Source organism: Odocoileus virginianus, chromosome 11, assembly GCF_023699985.2.
Source record: "Odocoileus virginianus isolate 20LAN1187 ecotype Illinois chromosome 11, Ovbor_1.2, whole genome shotgun sequence".
Taxonomy (NCBI): Eukaryota; Metazoa; Chordata; class Mammalia; order Artiodactyla; family Cervidae; genus Odocoileus; species Odocoileus virginianus.
Window position 1 is genome coordinate 35,156,107 of NC_069684.1, and position 13,319 is coordinate 35,169,425.

Here is a 13,319-nt window from a genome sequence, read left to right on the forward strand (position 1 = left end):
TCTCTGGTCCAGGGTTTCATCTCTGGAGGATGTTGTGCATCTAGCCTGGCTTTTCTGGAGTATGCTGTGCATCTAGCCTGGCTTTGAGGGCTGGAGCAGTTATGAACCTGGCTTCGGAGTCAGATGGAGGTGGCCGGAGTCCTGCTCTAGTACTTCTTGCCTCTGTGACGTGGGCCTCAGTTTCCATCCATGAAATGGGGGTGTCAGAGGACCCTGTGGGTGGAATAAGTTGACATGGATGAGCTGCCAGGTACTGTCCTTGTTGTAACTGAACTCTAAAGCCTGGGGTGGGGCGGGGCCTTACCACTCATGCACCTTCCTTCTCTGAGGAAGGAATTTACAATCCTTAATCCTGGCCTTTGAGAGCTTGCTTGGAAAGGAAGAAGGGCAAATATACTGATAACTCTGAACTAATATCATGTTAGAGGGTAATAAAGGCAGTGAGAGGCAAGTAGAGTTCTGGAGGATTTTGATGAGGTTTAGCGGGTGAATCTAAGAAGGCTTCCTGGAGGAGGTGACACTGAAGCTAGACCTTAGGATGTGTAGGAACTGGAGAGTGAGGGGGAAGAGAAGAAAGGAAGCGATCTTTCACTGGTTGGAGGAAATGTGCATATGCTTAGAAGCTCAGATGGTCCCCAGTGTGTAGTACATGCTTAATAAATACCATCATCAAAATCGGCAGGACTCCAGGGTTTTCAAAGATGTTTTTGTAGATATGGGAATTGACGCTCAAAGAAGCCAAGTCATTTGTCCGGGATCCAGGTTGGAAGGCAGAATTCAAACTCACTGCCTTGCCTTCCTGGGCCAAGGGGTGAAATGTGTGTGTGTGTGTGTGTGTGTGTGTGTGCACGCACACGTGCACGTGTGCACCTGCATGGGGTGGAGAGTGTCAGGCCACCAGGTGGAAGAAGACAGTTTTGAAGCCGTGTGCAGCTGATTTCCTGTGGCAAGGGGGCCGATCTTTTTGAGCCCCCGCAGTTACGCGGGCTTCTTGGGTGGATGCTTTTTATTCTCTGTTGACCTTCCGGCCTCGATCCGTGTGTTGGCTCTGGCCTGCCCTGGCTGCACAGACAGGAAACGGGGACCCAGGTGAAGACCTGAGGGGAGTCCCGACCTTGGTTGGGTTTTTGTGCCTGGGTTCTTCTGGAACTTCCCTGAGCCCTGGGCCTTCCCTGGAGCTCCCGGACAGGCGCGAGGGTCTGATGAAGCTTCCCCTGGGAGCCAGGGGATGCTGTGAGCAACCGTGCCTCTGACAGCCAGGTGGGGACCAGAGGAAGCCACCACCTCCTCTCCCTTTCCGGGCAGATTGTTCTGGGCAGATGCTGCGTGAGGATCTTCGCTGGCGCTTCCTGTGGCCTACTGGGGGTGTGGGGTGAGGGGTCTGGGCCGATGCAGTGAGGGGTGAAGATAGATGTGAGCACCAACAGTCTCATGATGCCCCTGGATCCTTGGCCTGGGAGATGGCCACTCATGCCTCCCCTGGTCTGTGCCACCTAGGCTGTCCATCCTCCTTGGCCCCTGCCTCCTTTTTACACTTCCTTCCCTGCAGTGTGGGCCCTGCCTGGGGTGCAGCATCTCTAGGCTTCGGTGGTACAGGAGGCAGAACACGATGTCCCTCTTTGTCCCTGAGGCCACTCCTGCCCCTAGTCTCAGGCTTCCAGCAGTCTGGGAAGACTGGGGGGTTTTGTTTTTAATGTTTATTGATTGGTTATTTATTATCTAGCTGCACTGGGTCTTAGTTGTAGCATGCGGGATCTTTAGTTGCAGCATGTGGGAATCTTAGTTCCTCAACCAGGGATCGAACCCCAGGCCCCCTGCACTGGGAGTATGGCGTCTCAGGCACTGGACCAGCAGGGAAGTCTCAGGACCGTGAGTTTTGATTCTGACTTTCGAACTGGATCCTGGGTAGATGACTTAGCCTCTTTGAGTCTCAGTTTCCATGTCTATAAAGTGGGTGTGAGGATCACTGCAAGGACTAGACAAAGGACTGAACCACGTGGTGCCTCAGAGAACTGCTCTTCTGTCATCTGGCAGTTCAGGCGGCTCACCCAGGTCAGTGCCTTGGCGGGGCTCTGGACACAGGGGGACCCCCGAGGATTCTCCATCCGTGGTGGGGACAGTAGTGTGAGCTGTAAACAGAATGGTGTGACTGGTGTGGTGCACAGCTCCGAGGAGGGCCCCCTAGCCCAGGAAGCCCACCTTGCTGGGGGTGCTGTAGTGAGTCCTAGAGAGCAGGTGGGGGCTGGGAGGTGGGAGCCGAGGGGCTGGTGTGGAAAGGGCAGCGAGCAGAAGCACCTTGTGGGCTGCAGGCTGAGTGTGGACACGGCAGGCTGGCGAGAAAGGCAGACGGAGCCACCCCAGCCACATGCTGTTGACCTTGACTGTGGGACAAGCCCCGCCCACCTCAGGACACCCCCAGTGGCTGTTCCTCTTCTGGGGCCTTGAAATGCAGGAGCAGGAGGGGAGGCTGTCTGCAGGGACGGGGACAGTGCTGGGGCCCTGTTGCTCCACACCCTGCTCGGGACCCTGGGTGGAGGCTGGTCCCCTTTGGAGTTTAGGAAGAGATGGGGGATGCCTGAGGTTAGGCATTTGGGGAAATCCTGGCCTGTGAGGCTGATGGTGAGTGGGGAGACCTACCGTGGAGCAGACCCAGGTGTCCCCTCAGATCAGGGAAGGGGGTGGTGTCATAGGCTGGGAAGGGGCAGAGTGAAACTGAATTGCGATGGAAACAGGTTATGGATCTTCTGCGGCTTTGATGTTCAGGCTCCTCCCTCACAGGCGTGTCCGGTGTGGTTTTGGGAGGGGGCTGATGTTGGTAGGGCCACCTCTCTAAGGGCAGGGTTTCAAAGCACCATCCAGCCTGGTGTCTTGTCCTGGAGACAGGATAGGCCCCTCGACATGAGCTCCTGAGTCCACACCCACTGGTCCTGTGGCTGCCCCAGCTTCTGCCTCCCCACTTCTCCTGTCTCTTGGATCTCGTGGGAGGACCCTGGCTGGACCTGGCCTTGAGTTGGCCACCTGCCTGCCCAGTCCTGGAGTCAGGTAGGACACTCCTTCTCAGAAGGGCAGAGGGGGATTCACGCTTCGAACCCATTGGGTCAAGTGACTTCTATTGTGGCAGTGGGACCACCTGCATGGACAGGGTCAGAGCTCTCTGCCAAGCCCTCCAGATGTCCAGTTTGGTGTCTTTGTCTCACTGTTTCTGGGTACCCTCCTCCCTCCTTTGGTTTGTCTTTGCCTCCCTCTTAAATTTACATAGCAGTAACCTCCTTCTATAAATATTTACTGAGTACCCACTTTGTCATGGCCATTGTTCTAGGCAGGGAGCTTATAGCAGGAACAGGGTATATTGGAGGGTGATAATTAACCATTACTGTCTCTCAGGCCAGGACCACCCTCTGTGTTTTGGGTGCGTTTCTATCTTCAGGGTCCGCTGGTAACACATCCTCCCTCCCCCCCACCCCCAGCTAGGTGGATTCATTTCATGTCACCCTGGGAACTGATGATACAGATCTGGGGCTGGTCCCAGTGCTCAGTGCCTGGCCTGAGGGGGTTGTAAGGAATCCAGGAGGTGCTGTGGAAGTCCTGGGGATGTGGTGGGAGCCGCTGAAACCTCCTCCAGGGCGAGATCTTGGTTCTTTCTGGTTGGGTCCTGGTGTCTGCCTAGCACGCTGGCTGGGACCAGGTACAGGCTAGTGGGAAGAACTTGTTGGAGGAATGAGTGAATGAATGAGCTAGCCAACCTCTTCAGTGACCATGGGAAAGTTAGCATCTTTGATCCAATCGCTCATATTCCATGGTTGTTTGTGGACTCTTGTCTCCACGAAGGTGGGGGCTCCATCTAACTAGTTCGGCTGCCAAGATACCTAAGACAGTGCCTGGAACACAGTGGGGCTTGTTCAGCCAATTCTTTTTTAGCCATCACTTTATCTGGGCTGTAGGGGGTGCACCCCCCGAGTGGCTGCCCCCCACGCCCACTGATCATGTCCTTCCTTCCGACGTAGCCTGGAGGGTGGGCTTTGTGTCTCTTGTTCCCTTGTGAGGACTTTTCATTACGTCACTGGTGTTTTTGAAGCCCCATCTCCCATCGTGGCTGGTTTTCAGGGAACGGAATTATAGGAAGCTATGGGCTTCCCTGGTGGCTCAGATGGTAAAGCACCTGCCTGCAATGTGGGAGACCTAGGTTCGACCCCTGGGTCAGGAAGATCCCCTGGAGAAGGAAATGGCAATCCACTCCAGCACTCTTGCCTGGAAAATCCCATGGATGGAGGAGCCTGATAGGCTACAGTCCATGGGGTCACAAAGAGCCGGACATGACTGAGCGACTTCGCTTTCACTTTTCATGGTCGTGAAAGACTGGTGTGACCAGGAGGATTCACCCCTCAGGCTTTGGTGGAAAACCCTCCCCTCCTTTAAAAATAGGCCTCTTGCTTCTCCTCTGCTCCATCACGTCTCAATTCCTGAGTCTCTGCCCCCTCCGCAGGTCAAGGCAGTGGGATTGGCAGCAGTGTAGTTACAGGTCTGGATATAGTCCTATTTCCCTTTGAACCTTCTCCTTCTACACACATACATACACACACACACACACACACACACACACACACAGAGCTGATAAAAAGCTCTTAAACCTCCTCAGTTTAGTCTGCTGAGGCCTTGCAGACGGTAGGCCTTAAACATTTGCATTCCTTGGGCTTAGCCGATTCTCTGGAGTGTCGAGTTTCTGGGTTAGTGGTACGTGGAGGGTAAAGCCAGAAGTCTTGACAAAGAAAGCATGTGTGTGTGTGTGTGTTGGAATTCCAAGTATTCTGGATGGCACAGAGTGGGCTTCAAGTACCAGGGCCCTTTCTCAGGGGAGAGCAGGCCCTGACCTGTCAGTCATCCCCTTGGTACCCTCGAGAGAGGTATTTCAACAGTTTGGTTCTCAGACTTTTAGTGAACACTTACTGTTTAGCCAAAAATGGATAAGAGGGCTGTCGCAGAAGCTCATGAACCGGGTCAGGAGACAGATATGGGCAGCTAGTTGATGCTGTGTTTCATCACATGTATGCCCCATGCAGAGGAAAGTTCACCATTCTATCATGAGCTGCCCATTGTCACTGTAACGAACTGTCAACTCCAGAACCAGCCCGATTTCAGTGATGTTAACATGTGAATCACGCTGAATAGTGATGGCGAAACTGTGACAGGATGGAGGCACTGGCCTAGCCAAGGGCATCACCGAGTTCATGGAGAGGTTCATTCAGCTTCAGCAGGTACCTCAGGGTGGAGGCAGTTTCTGGGCAGAGTAGGGCTAGGAATACAGCAGCAGCAGTGAGAGCAATACCAGTGGGCACCACTGACCAACGTGTGGCCCTGTTCTGGGCCCTCACTGTTCATTTAGTCACTGTAGCCTCTTACCTTCAAGGGGAGCAGCTGCAATAAGTCTGCTGTCCAAGCAGCAAAGGTAGACCCAGGTAACACACCTGGGAATAGCATCAGGCAGGGGATTTCAGTACCCACTTTCCCTGAGCTCCCATCCCGTGAGGGTCTTTTTTCATTCTTAAAAAATATTTATTTATTTGGCTGTGCTGGGTCTTAGCTGCAGCCTACTAACTTTTAGTTGTGGCATGTGAGGTCTAGTTCCCTGACCAAGGATCGAACTCGGGCTCCCCTGGATCAGGGGATCAGATCCTTTCTTTTTTTTTTTAAATAGTCTATGGACTTTTTCCAGATTAAATATCACTGATCATTTTTAAAATTAATTTCTATTTGAGTATAGTTGATTTACAATGTTGTGTTAGTTTCTGCTGTAGAGAAAAGTGAATCAGTTATACATATACATATATCCACTCTTTTTTAGATTTCTTTTCATATAGATCATTACAGAGTATTGAGTAGAGCTCCCTGTGCTATACAGTAGGTTCTCCTTAGTTATCTATTTTATATTTAGTAATGTGTATATGTCAATCTCTATCTCCCTATTTATTCCTCTCCACCCCTTGAGGACAGCACCCAGGCCCCCATCCTTCACTATCTCCCCAAGTCTGCTCAGATTTATGTACACTGAGTCAGTAATAACGTCTAACCATCTCATCTTCTGCCACCCGCTTCTTTTGCCTTCAGTCTTTCCTAGCATCAGGGTCTTTTCCAAAGAGTCAGCTCTTCACATCAGGTAGCCAGAGTATTGGAGCTTCAGCATCATTCCTCCCAGTGAATATTCAGGGTTGGTTTCCTTTAGGATTGACTGGTTTGGTCTCCTTGCAGTCCAAGGGACTCTCGAGAATCTTCTCCAGCATCACAATTCGAAAGCATCAATTCTCTGGCGCTCAGCCTTCTTTATGGTCTCCAGGAGGTAGTTAAGGACAGAGAAGCCTGGTGTGCTGCAGTCCTTGGGGTTGCAAGGAGTCAGACACAACTGAGTGACTGAACAGCAACAAACAACCCCCTGAGTGGCTCTTTATTAAAGACCTGAACCTCTGGGGCTTAGACCCTGGTGCCTAGGCTCCTGCTTCTTTGTCTTGGACCCATCCCTGTAGCTTGTCTGGAGCGACCGCTCCGTATGTCCCAGGCACTGGGGTGCATGTGCATCATCTACCCCTCAAGCCATCCCGGTGAGACAGAGAGTTATTGTCCTCATTTCACAGCTGGGGAAACTGAGGTCCAGAAGGTCTCAGGTCAGAGATGGGATTTGAAATCTGGGTTGGCAGCTCCCAAGTCCTTGCCTGTCTCTCACTTTCAGAAGTTTTCAACCTATACTCATTTGTTATTTTCCCCCAGTTTGTACCATGCCTTGACTTTTTGGCAAGTGAGATGTCAAAGCCCTGACTTGATGACTGAGTGAGACGGGGCATCTGTGAGTAAGACCCAGGGTGGCAAGTGTTTCTCAGAACTTCATGAGAAGTGGAATAATTCCTGGGGAGATAGGTACTTATGGGCTCCTGGGCCGAATTCTAGAGAGGCCAGGACCGCCTCTGGTTCCCCTGAGGGTGAACTTGGGCAGAGTCATTCAGAGGGTCAAGACAGCCAGTGTGGCTAGGTCCGGTCATCTGGTGCAGCCATGCCGGTGGTCAGCGGGAGGCCGAGGTGCAGCGGTGGGAGGCCCCCGTGTGGAGGGGAGGGGAGCGCCGCGTTGGACCTTCAGACACCTCCAGCCCTCCCCCAGCCCCCTGTCCTTTGTTGTCTGGCCGCGTCAGACGTCTGGGTTTGCAGGGAGGTTCCTGAATGGGCCTTGGAAATAGGTCACTCCCTTCCCGTGCCGCCGGCGCTGACCCACATGTGACCTTCCCCGTGGTGACTGTGTCTGGCCATCACTCTTTGATGCTGTCTGTGGAGGGGCAGTGAACAAGTGGGGGCAGGGCGGCCGCCCCTCCCCTCTCCAGTGGTGGAGGACTTTGCCGCCCAGCACCAGCGCCCGCCGGATGCGCCTGCCGGATGCGCCGGCCAGCGGCCCTCCTTCCCTTGGCCATATCGGAAAGGGGAAATCCAACACTCCCGACCCTCTGTCTGAGCATCCGACCTTTTCCGCTCCATGAGGAGCCCTGGCTGGACCGGCGGCTTTGACTGGATGCCTGCTGAACCTGAGCCGAGGGGGCTGGCGGCTCCACTGGGCCCCTCCTCGGCCCCCAACCCCGCTGCCTGGCTCACGCACGCATGTGCGTTCTGCAGAGTTGCTGGGGTTTTTCCGTCTCTCCCCCTGGCTGGCCTAGGGAACTGTCCCTCAGAGATCGTGGTGGGTCTCAGATGAGCTTGCTGTGTGGCCCCGGACACAAAGTTGCCCCGAAGGTTAGCACTTCGACAATGACCAGTGTCTGGAGTCAGTACTGGACAGCACTTCCCCTCACCTGGGCCTGGAACCCTGTCTTCCATAGAGGCCTTAATTTGGGCTTAATTTTTCGGCTTCATGGAACCCAGATGTGCCTGTCGCAGAGACAGAACACCAGGTTCATCACCCTCCAAGGAGACGGTGTCTTTCTCACACCTGGCTGCCCTGGATCGCTGGCACCAGATTCCTGGAAAGTGGCCTCTCCTGATCCTTAAGGCCTCCTGGGCATCAGCGAGACAGTGGACACTGCCCACACCATTGACACCCCGATGCTGGGGCTCCCTGGTGACAAGCAGTGCCTATCTGCTGTGATGCTCGCACACCTCAGGGGTCAACTGTCGGGTCTCGGAATCACAAGACCTCAAAAGCAGGGGCCTGGTGTGGGGCCTCTTCCCTCCCTCCTCTCGGATCCTTCCTCCTCTCAGATCCTTCCTCCCTGAGGCCAGTGGGAAATTCAGGAAATTCTTTCCTGCAGGAAGGAAGAATCAGGATACAGACCCAAAGAAGGGATGATGTGCAGGCTTGATGTACCATCTCCCCTTGGCCGCCTGAATCCCTCCTCGGGGTAGCCTGGTTGCTCTGTTCTATCATAGTCCCTAGGTTTTTCTCCTAGGTTTTTTAGGCCGTGTGATTTTTGTGTGCCAAAGCAGGGGACTGGATCCCTGCTGGGTAAGCACATGTTCATGCTTTTCCGAGCTGGTTGGCGCATCTGATGCAGCTGGAACGGGCTCCAGATGGACCGTGCTGTGCCTTGGACCCACTGCACCCACAGCACCAGCCCATTGTGGGGCCCTTTCCAGTTCCTGGCATTGGTGAACTGTGGCCTGATTAGCTTCATCGCATTTGCCAGCCTCCTCTGTGGCAGGTTCCATTGCGATTCTGTGGCTCTGGAGGTCCTCCGGGAGGTTTCAGTGGGGAACGGCCCTTGCTGTCTTCCATGGTGTGTCTAGGTGCCCGGCCTTGGAAGAGCTTGGACCCTGGACACTGTGTACCCAGCGAGGAGGCCAGCCCGGCTGGGGATGGGCAAAGTCAAGACAAAGGCCCAGTTGTGCCCTTGGAGAAAACCCAAACCTGGGTTTCCCTGCAGCCGAAACTGCCAGTGCTCAGCCCACCTCATTCCCATAAAGGGAACTTTGTGTGTGGCTCCCGGCGGCGGAGGCAGCCAGCATCGCCGGCGCCCAGACGCTCCCTGGGAATGGGCGTGACTGCCTCGGAGCCACAAGTCGCTGCGATGATAACTCCTGTGACCCTTGACCTCTTAGAGCTGACACTGGGCCAGATGATGTCCAGACAGTCATGTTGGGGACAACGAGTCTGTTCTCCGTGTCTGCAGGCCGGCCTTGTTGGGACCAGACCAGAAACATTCTTGGAAAACCGAGTGGGTGGGGGGCTGCCGGGACAGGACTACGATAGGAGGCACCTCGTGAGCCAGTCTGTGCCAGTGGGCAGCAGGGGACCGCGGGAGCCCCATCTGGAAGCCAGCTCTGCCCCTGCCCCCCGCCGGCTGCTGCCCCCTGAATAGAGGGCTTGTGTAGACACTTGACGCTGGGGCCCCAGGGCTCCGGGTGGAGTATGTGGCCAAACTGCTGCTGCTGCTCCTGGGATTTCCAGGAAAGAGCAGCCAGTGCAGGAGAGAAGTGATCCAGGCTGCCATGTCTCTGGGTACCAGTCGGCCGGGCACACTGAGGATGGTTTGGGCTGTGTAGGAGTGTGGGCTATTGGGGCATTTGGGAACTGAGTTCTCAAGAAATGAGGGTCTGCACATCAGTTGTGGGGAGGTTCCAGAGCAGGTCGAGGGCAGACATATGGATGCCTGACCCTCTTTAAGAAAGTGGTGAAGGACAGGGAAGCCTGGTGTGCTGCAGTCCATGGGGTCACAAAGAGTCAGACACGACTGGACAACTGAACAACGCACATGAGAGTTCGAGCCTTTCCTGGAGGGGGCTCTATGCCCGGTACTTGGTAACCTTGTGGGCACTTGGTAACCTTGCCGAGGTGACCTGTATGTCTAGTGGATGCCCCCCAGATGGTTTTAATCTGGGAAGCCGCACAATCAAATGAGGATTTGAGAAGGCAGAGCCTGGGCCGGGCTGGAGGCTGGTTGGGAGGGGGCGTGCGGCCAGGGCCTTGGGCAGACTCAGGACAGAGCCTGGCCCCCACACCCCCCACACCCCCAGGACTGGGGTGGGGAGCCCCCTCCCACTCCCGCTTCCTCCTGGGGCAGCCTGTCACGCTGGCCCCCATGTGCCTCTCCGTACACGGCCGTCTGGACAAGTTTGGGTGGCGGAGCTGGATCCTATCATTAGCTTTGCCCCCAGCATCCTCTCAGCCCTCTTCTTATCCGGAGAGCTGTTTTGTTCACTTCCCTCTTTTAGCTGCCGGCTAATGTTTGTGGCGGATGAGCAGGGTGTGTTTCTAAAAGCAGCCGGCTGCCCGGTGAGGCCGCCTTTTCACTTGGGTGGCCCGGCTTCCTGGGCTGGCATAAAACTCCCTGCGGTTGAATTTTTTTTGCTCCATAAAAAATCAAGGGAAGATACATTCAGGTCCCCTCATCCGCCCTGACTCATCCCGAGAGCAGAGCTGATGCTTCAGGGGGCCTGGGGTCCATGAGGTCAGAGTAACCCACCCACTCCACCCTGCACCCTGCCTGTTCCCACGAGTGTGGCTGGGTCAGCAGCAGCTTTGGAGCCATCTGGTGGAATGCTCTCCATGGGCTGAATTTGCTCTGCCCTGACTTTGGTTGGTTGGGTCTTTGATGCTCAGGAGTTTTCTTGGCTAACGAAGCTTCACCGTTCAGTCACCCAAAGTGCCTGTAAGAAAGTCAGTGGGTGGGGTCCAAATGGCCCCCTAAGCAGTGGCTGAGAAGGTGAGCTGCCCGTCTCCCCTGCGGTCGCTGCCTGCTTCTGGCCTGGTGTTTCCTGCTGGGCGGGCTGGCCTGGGAGGATGGGACTGAGGGCTGGGAAACCCAGCCCTGGAACTGGGGGTTGAGTCTGAGGACCCCAAAGCTGCTGTGCCCACGGGCTCTCCTGCAACTGTAGTGCCCACCTTCCAGAAAGGGGCCACAGGGCAAGGTCACCCTTTGCTCCGCCTGCCCCCACCTCCCCAGCCCCGCAACCAGCCGTCTTCCCTCCCACTCGCCTGGTGGTGGTAACCCCCGGCTGGCTGTTCGGAAGGGGCTTTCCTCTTTACTGCAGTTTAGTCTGCGTTGGTTTAATTTGAAAGACTTGTTGCCTCTGAGTCAAAACATAAAAATCCCCTTGGATGCGCTGTGGTGTTCACTGCCTTGGGAGCCCCTGGCGCCATCTCTGGGGAGGTCCCTAATCCTTCCCTTCCTGCCGCAGCCAGGTGGGCAAGGCTCCTGGGACCTTAGATCCCAGGCCTCCACCTCTCCTCCTCCCACCTCCATGCATCTTCTAGGGCAGACACTCAGGGCTGGGTGTCAGGATGACTCCCCATCCGTATCTGATGTCGCTGGCTGTGGACCAGCCCAGCCCCCTTTGTTGGGAATTCCCTGGCAAACCAGTGGTTTGGACTCTGCACGCTCACTGCCGAGGGTCTGGGTTCAAGCCCTGGTCGGGAAACTAAGATCCCTGCATGACCAAAAATCAAAAAGAGAAACAACAAAAACAGAGAAAACAGCTCCCCTTTGTCCACATGCTAAACATGTAGCGTGTGCCAGGGGACTCCATGAGCTAGCTGCCTCCAGAGTGGCTGTTTCTAAGATGGTCTGCAGGGTTATAGGTAGAAATTAGTAGCTTTGTTTTTACTTTTATCTCCTCTTGTTGAATATCTGGGTTTTTTTGGTGTGTGTTTCATAATGTATGTCATCTATTGATACAGAAGTATATGAGTATAATATGTGCCCAATATATGTCTTTGGGGAGATACCTGCTTAAAAGCTAGCAAACGGGGTGCATAACCAAAAAAAGGCTGATATATTCTGCTGTAAATGAGCTCTGGTTTGTGAAGGGAGGGGGCATCACTGGGGTCCAGGGAGGGCTGTGGTGGGGCATGTGTGGGTGCAGGGGACCGAGGGTGTGGCTGTGAGGTGGGCAGACTGCAGGATCTTGGCTCCTTCCTGTTTTTTGGTTACTGTGTGTCATTCAGGTACACATGGAGGCCTGGGCCTGCTACAACAGGCTGTTGAGGAGTTTATGGGAGAAGTCTGGCTCCTGTAGACACCATGATAGACGCCGTTTCTTTTATTTTTTAATTATTTGTTAAAGTTACTAATTAACTTGGCTGTACCAGGTATTATTTGCAGCATGCGGGATCTTCAATTTTCATTGTGGTATATGGGATCTTAAGTTGTGGTGTGCAGGATCTAGTTCTCGACCAGGGATTCAACCCAGACCCTTTGCTTTTGGGGGAGCAGCATCTTAGCCACTGGACCACCAGGGAAGTCCCGGTGGACACCACTTCTTAAGATCTAGATCAAGGGTTCCCGAACTCTTAAGGACCAGAGTGTAAATATTTAGGCCTGTTGGAACTACTTGACTCTGCTGTTACAGCAGGTGAGCGGGAATGCCAGAGGCAATGTGTAAACCAAAGGGAGTGGCTTTGTGCCAATAAAACTTTATTTACAAAACCAGGCAGTGGGCCAGATTGGCCCATGGAGTCATTGTTTGTCAAACCCTGGTCTAGATTAAGAGGAGAGACCCAATGGAGGCTCAGAACCAGCCGAGGTTACCCACCAAAAAGCATGCCTCTGACCTTGCTCCACTGGACCCACCCTCAGGGGACTTGGGGGCAGGGTGTGGCCCAGCAGAGAGTCAGTGGAGCAGTAAGCAGCCCCTAACATCCCACTGGAGAGCACTCAACTGGCAGCACGCTTTCACACCTTCTTTAGAGCCAGAGAAGTGTGGCCTTGGGAGGGGGCAGAGCCCTGCTCATCCTAGAATCAAGAAGCAGCAGAGCCGAGAGAGATTTGGAGGCCCTCCAAGCTGGAGTCCTTAGGGATATGGAGGGGAAAGTGTGGAAAGAACATCCCCTTCTCTTCCAGGGTGAGAACCACTAGAGTTGAAACCTGCTAAGCCGGACTTCGCCTGCAGGACTTCTCAGAGCCTTGAAGATGCTGATGGGTTCTCTGACTCTCTTGGAGGGTATATAATATTTCCCCAAACTTAGAAACAATTTTTCAGGATCTGTCCAGATCACTTTAGGGAAGAGCTGCTCTCCTTCAACCCTCTGTTTTATAGACCTAATGGAAACCTAATGCCCAGAGAGGTTGAATGTCTTCCTCAAGGTGACATAGGAGGCTGGTGACAGTGTTGGGATGGGTGCTGGCTTCCTACTCAGCCATCTTCTTCCTGGTATGGCCTTGCCCTGACCTGAAGTCACAGGTATGGGTGTCCCAGGTTGTGCTTCTGGCCACAAGAAGATGACTTTGTCCCAAGGATGCACTGTATTCTTCCATCTGAAGCCCGCTCTGTCTCTGGGTTTCTTAACCTTGCACTGTTGACTTTATGGGCAGGTTCGTTTTGTAGCAGGCCTCCACCCATGAGATGTCACCCCAGCT

The 13,319-nt window shown here is 54.3% G+C and overlaps 1 protein-coding gene across 2 annotated transcripts in view; it reads left to right on the forward strand.

Annotated features, from left to right (window-relative positions):
- Nucleotides 1–13,319, forward strand: part of SPSB1 (splA/ryanodine receptor domain and SOCS box containing 1) — a 70,256-nt gene that overhangs the window by 16,004 nt on the left and 40,933 nt on the right. The gene's annotated exons all lie outside the window — the stretch shown is intronic.